The sequence below is a fragment of the Melanerpes formicivorus genome, unplaced genomic scaffold (assembly GCF_026170545.1).
Source record: "Melanerpes formicivorus ecotype bairdi unplaced genomic scaffold, bMelFor1.0.p_v2 SCAF_6, whole genome shotgun sequence".
NCBI classification, from domain to species: Eukaryota; Metazoa; Chordata; class Aves; order Piciformes; family Picidae; genus Melanerpes; species Melanerpes formicivorus.
Window position 1 is genome coordinate 17,365,940 of NW_027142358.1, and position 6,432 is coordinate 17,372,371.

The window sequence follows — 6,432 nt, forward strand, 5'->3', positions numbered from 1 at the left end:
GGTGATATGGCACTGCCATCCAATGTTCTGTGGCTGTGCTGCTTGTTGCCACAGGGAAACTCTCACTCCCTGCAACTGAAAGGCAAGGAATGTACTGATGCAAAGTATCAGCTAAGCAGGCAATGTTTGTTGGACAAAACTCTGAATTTGCCTTCTTCCCTTTTTACAAACACTGCCTCGTTGTTGTCAATACAGAGAATATAACACTGATTTTATTCAGTTTCAGTTAAAAATTGTGTCATCCAGCTCTCTCAGGGTCTCATCCTTAGTCTGTGGTTAGGGTGCTTACCTGGGAGGCTGGGACATCTATGAAAGGCAATCTTTCAATGCTTGCATTTCTTAATGGCTGGAGAATATTTTGAGTAATCTTGGGTAAAATTTCATCTGTGTTGAAGATGGCATGAATGACATGTTTTTTTTGTGAATGTGGAAAAGTCTCCTGAGTGAGTCAGAGCTGAGTCATGGGAAGATTATGCTGCTTCTATGTATAAGGCCTAGTTTATTATGTCCCAAGAGTTGTGCCCCACAGAAATATTTTGCCACAGCAGTATGTTGCTGCAGCTGGAGGCATGGTTTGAGGTGGTGCTGACCCATATCACTACTGAGGTGAAGCAGCCCCTCAGAGCTTACTGTGCACAGATGACCTTTTCAGGCATTAGATTCAATGGACAGAAAGTCTGACAAGTTACACTTTCACCTACAGTTTGAACTGTGTTTTAGTAGTCTTTGGAATGTTTTTTTTAATGAAGACTTTCAATTTTGACTAGTAATTACAAAGAATAATTGAATATATAGTCCTCTTGCTTTTCATCCTCACACTGACAATAGAGAAATTCTATTTATCTCCAGTTTTAGGGAGGGAAATCTGAAGCATGGACAGGCTGAAGTCACATATTAGGCCAACAGCAAGACAATTTTTACCCAGACCCTGATGTTCGCTAAGTAGTCATAAGAAAGTGGGACAAACAGTAGATGAAGGAATAGAAGGATAGTTAACTATGGTGTATCCTAACATAAGATTTAAAGGTGAGAAAAGCAGAAGATAGGGGAAGTCTAGTGGTCTAGAGGTTCAGATCTAGTCAATAGTACAGTAAAGGTGAAAAGCTGTGGATGCATGGCCTGATAGAAGGAGCTTTCAGGTGTCAAGGCCAGAATCAAGGCTAAACAGAGCTTTAATAGTGACTCCAAATCCTCTCTTCTTTTTCCATTAGAAATGGAAAGTGATGAGAAACTAAAGAGGAGGTAATCATAGAAACATTGCTTTAAGACAATAGTAAGAAATAATACCACAGGAGGCAAGAGGATATAAAAATTGAGATATTTCTTTTCTAAAATTGTTTCCCAAAGTGTGTGGTGTGATGGGTGCACCCACTCTCAGTTAACAGGATTTTGGTTCAGGAATCACAAATAGGCCAAGCTGAATCTAGGCCTGCAGTGGAAGCCTTGAAATTGTGCCAAGATGTATCTTCTCAGGAACCTAAGGAATTTACATCATATCTTACCAGGTGTTAACAGTACCAGCCTGAGCTGCCATCAGATGAAACTACCCACACGTATGCTACAGGGGAGTTTGATTACAAGTCAAGCACTTTACACTACAAACATTGGTAGCTCCCACAGCCTGTTGAGCTCTCCTGCATGGCTGTGGGCTGCATGATGGTGATCTGTTCTTGAACAGCAATGTCTCTCATGGTAAGTGACATTTTTTATTAGCTATAAAGCATAGTGTATACAAGCTAGATTAATTATTAGAAGTTTAGTAAATAGTAGATGTGGTGAATGCATCTGACTCCCTGATGAAACTAGTAGCAGCTTGGATCAAGCCCCAGAAGACATAAACCTTTAGGTTGTGAGCAGGCCAGGACCTTCTCTAGTTCTAACCTGTACTTTGAAAACCCACCCAGAAACAGGGTGACATGGTGAGCCTTGATGTATAGGAGCTTGGAAACTGAAAGACCAAATATGTGATTAACACATGAATAGCAGCTGGTTCTTCCAAAGGAAAAAGCAAGTTGTGGGTACAAGGAGTCTCATGCATACCTTTTCCATCACATGTAATTTGACTATGAGCCAACCACTTTATTCCATAATTATGATAGCCTGAGTGAGCATTTTTTGAGCTTTTCTTGCTCAGCAGCTGGCTGCATGGTGGTGATCTACCCCTGAACTGGGACACACACCTCTCAAGGTTATTTCTCAAGGTTGAGAGAGCCCTTACCACCTGCAGCTCTTTGATAAGTGACTGATATTTAACCTAAGTTAAGGGCATTAAGATCTTGTACTGGTAACTTTGAATCATTATTATGTCCTCTGTGTAGTAAGTAATAGATTGAACCTTGCCATCAGACTTTGTTAAGCTTCAATCTTGCAACATCTTACTTCAATAAAACCAATTTTGCTGCTAGCTTTGGCAGTGGTTAAGCAGTCTAAATCTCCCCTGTGACAGTAGATTGTTTGACCACCATTTAGTTTGATTACTGTTTAATTATGGTTTAATAATTATAATTTAATCACCATTAAATCATCATTTAATCGTTGTTTAATAAAATAACTTGGTTAACCCCACAATAATACTTCTAATAATTAATCTACAAGAAAAATCGGTGTAGGCAGCAGAATGGTGGGTTCAGTGACTGATCACAGTATCACAGCAGACAAACCTGTCAAGTAAAACAGATTCCCCAGAACTCCCAACACCCTCACAGTCTCACAAAGTGAGGTAGTGAGGTAGTGGACCCCTAAAACTGTCACAATGAACTGTGGACAAAAGCCTTGGCACGAGGCATACCTTGAGAATCTATACCTCACCAATCTACTGGGATTATACTTATCCTTTGTTTTTCAAAAGCCTGGATCAGATGATCAGCTTGTCCCCATAGCACAGGTTCTCTAGCCCTCTGATACCTTTGTAGCCTCCTCTGAACCCTCTCCATCAAGTCCATGTCCCTCTTGTGTTGGAGGCCCCATAGCTGGACACAGCACTGCAGGCGAGGTCTCCCCAGAGGAGAGCAGAGAGCAGGATCTCCTTTCTGGATACACTGCTTTGGATGCAGCCCAGACTGCCATTGGCCTTCTGGGCTGCAAGTGCCCATTGCAGGGAGGTGTCCCTGCTCCCTGCAGGGAAGTTGGACAAAATAACCTTTGAGGGTCCCTTACAACTCAGCGTAGTCTATGATTGTAAGCTGTCCATCATGGTAACTGAATGGTCTTACTTAGCCTTGCACCTCCCAACCCAGGTCCCAAGTATAAAACAACTAAGATGACCATGCTCCTCTGTGACTTTGACAGTTGGACTTTCTAAGGCTGAAGGTTGAAGAACAGCTTCCAGGAGGCTGGAGACACCATGATAAATAGCCAGAGGTGAGCAGGAATAATCAGAAGAACTTGTGCAGAAGGGTGACCATGAACTGGTGTAGTTTGCTTGTGAGCTGCACCCACGCTGCCTGGGACCCACCTCAGCGACCCACCTCAGCATCCCACCTCTGACCCAGATGGCTATTGCAGGGGTCATCGACAACTTAGTAAAAAGACACATTGCTTCCTAAATGCACTCTCCGTAGGATTCCCTGTGTGGTCAGTTAAAAAAACAGACAGGAGATGGCGCCTAGCCATAGACTACAGAAAAAGTCAAACGCCTTTCTTGCTGCCGCAGTCCCGACTATTACTGCACTAACCTCCTCCATTGGAATGAACTCAGGATCACAGGATGTCAGAGGTTGGAAGGGACCCAAAGAGATCATCAAGTCCACCCCCCCGCAAGAGCAGGACCATACAATCTAGCTCAGGTCACTTGATGCCGCTTTACAAGCTCCTGCAACATGAAGACATAAGCCTTGTAACAAAAGACACAACAGCAAAGCAAAACCACATTAACAACTGTGCAACACTATAGGCAATAAATACATCATATGATAGAAAGAGTGAAGAAGGATGGGGAACACCACTGGTGGAAAAAAGCTATTAGAATGGTCTCCAACAGCAACAGGTGTATTGAATGGCACATTACATCCTATGGTTATAACATCTGCTTTGGGTGATTGGTATTGTTCTTACTGTCTTTTCATATATTTGAGTTTGGGTTTTGGCCCAATTGGTATATCTCATTGTGAAATGTACAGAATAACTTGCTGCTGATTATATGAAGCTATTTTAACCCTTTTACATTTTGTATTTATCACTTAAGCCTTCAGTTGATAACATGATGGCTATTATTGTCTTGTGTCTGTAGCACAGAGGCAAGAGGTGATTGTACCACCACTCTGAAGTTAAGTGAATTGACTATAGTCATGGGGTGGAGTGTGATGGGTACACCCACTCTGAGTTAACAGTACTTTGGTTCAGGCATCAGAGACAAATAGGCCTGGCTGAATCTAGCTCTGCTAGATTTGCTTCAGCTAAAGTTCCCAAAATGTGAGGACTTGGAGGTTAGCATTCCAGTGGAAAAATTTCCAGAAATTGACTAAGTTATGCAAATGCCTCACTCCCTGCCTGTCTGCAAATGGCAGCTAGTGAGGTTTCCATACAATGATTTCCTTGTCAGAAAAATATTCCATATGCTGCCATAGCTAGCCCAGTTTCTGGGTTTGCAGTGTCAAATGTGTGGGACTTCTACGAATTCCTCTGTTTCTCCAGTGTCAGTGGCTGTGTTACCAAAGAAGCTAGAAGTGAGCCAACCTGGACTTCAGTAAATCCACAGAACATTGCAATTGACTTCAAAGTCAGCACAACCAGGCCTAGAGTAAATACTGGGCTGGTTGCAGGAATACAAACTTCCTCATAGATTCCTTCCAGCCTAAACATGATACTCAAAGGGGGTTTCTACATGAGAAAACAGCAGTACTTAAGTTGCAGAGATGTGTTATTTTCCAATCCTGCTGGAAGAAGTAACCCTTTGTAGAGGCTACTGTGCCTTTATTAGATGAGATTGGCAGCTCCTCTGAATGGCCCCTAACATGTTTCAGTCAAAATTACTCTGATTTACAAAACTGTCCTCTTAAAGTTAACTTTGCCCCTTTTAGCTGGCACAAGTCAGACAAATTAAGTCCCAAGAAGTGCTCTACCAGCACAGAAAGCACAATGATCCCTGCCCTTCTTTGCGTATGAGTGACTCTGTAGGCACTTTTTTCATCTGCATAGTGAACATCAGACTGAACTCTGCATCAAAACCTTTGCTGATATTTAGGTTTGCATATTAATCAATCAGAAGTTCCTTTATTGGTGAGGCTTAAGATCAGCTGGGAATAAACTTGCAATTTATGCTAAACCACATACACAATATGGGTATGAAATACACGTATTATTTACATGCTTTGGACCACTTTAAGTTTAGCCTTTTTCCATTGGTTAAGCCCTGGCCTCTGGGGTGCCATTTAACATTTTGTTGAGGGGGGAAAAAGGGATTTCTTTCTTTAGTTCCATCGCAGTCATTATATTCCAATGGTTGGCCACAATGGTTTGTTGAAGCTGTATGAAAGGAGGAAAAAACCACTTCCTGCACTGAAAGGAGCTGGTGAGTGAACAGGACATAAGCTTTAAGAAGCATGAACAAATTCATCAAAATCAGTTTAGTTCTAAATCACATCACCTGTTAACAAAGTGTACATATGAAGGAAGCAAGTGTTGGAAAGGAAGTTCTAAGATTCTGTTCACAAAAATCCCAGTTTGCAAGAAAGAGGTTATTCCCTGCCCAAACTATATAATGCTGTGATTCAGTCTGCAATGTTATTTTGGTGAGTGTCTTGGCAAAAGAAAGGCCTTTTTATTTTTGTTATTTTGTCTCTCTAAATGCTTCCATGTGAGCGACTTCACTCATCTTTAAAGAATGTGTGTAGGAAAAAAAAATATTGAAGCATTTAGCTAGTACTGCTTGTATTAGAAAAAGTGAACATGAAACAGCTTCTTCCTTTTACATTACTGTAGAATTTTGCTGAAGGAAATTTACATTATATACAACACAAGAGGAGGTGGGGGGGTGGGGTGTGTCTGCTCCACCATGCTTGGAAAATGCCTTTTCTGAACGTTTTACGAATTCCTGATGAAAACAATGAGTTCTGGGGTTTAAATCTGATGATTCACTTAACTTTGACTTGGACTGTAACTTCCTTGATTTGGTTGTGCTGCTCAAGTGTCACCAGTCCCTCAGGACACTACGTACGCAGGGGAAAGCCCAGGCTGCCCTTGTGATGGGTGGAGTTCCTTTTTTCCTGTTTGGTTTGTCCTTTTATGAAAGGGACCTCTCACTGGAAATCGTCGTGTTGCCAAACCTGTTTTGCGGAACTTGCCAATTCGTTTCCAGCCAACGGCCGCTCAAGCTGCCCTGCACAGGCCCCTGGCAGCTGCTCCGCAGGTCCTGTCACAGCTGGTCCCCGAGGCACGCCGCCTCCTTCTCGGCCTCCGCACCGGGCCGGGGCCGACGGAGGCACTGCATGAAAT

At 42.5% G+C, this 6,432-nt stretch overlaps 1 long non-coding RNA gene across 1 annotated transcript in view; it reads left to right on the forward strand.

Annotated features, from left to right (window-relative positions):
- LOC137441924 (uncharacterized) overlaps nucleotides 1–5,942 on the forward strand; it is a 38,415-nt gene extending 32,473 nt beyond the window's left edge. The window contains exons 6-7 of the long non-coding RNA XR_010987533.1: nucleotides 1,506–1,692; nucleotides 3,289–5,942. This is a non-coding gene — a long non-coding RNA (uncharacterized lncRNA). The remainder of the gene's footprint in view (nucleotides 1–1,505; nucleotides 1,693–3,288) is intronic.
- The last annotated feature ends 490 nt before the right edge of the window (nucleotides 5,943–6,432 follow it).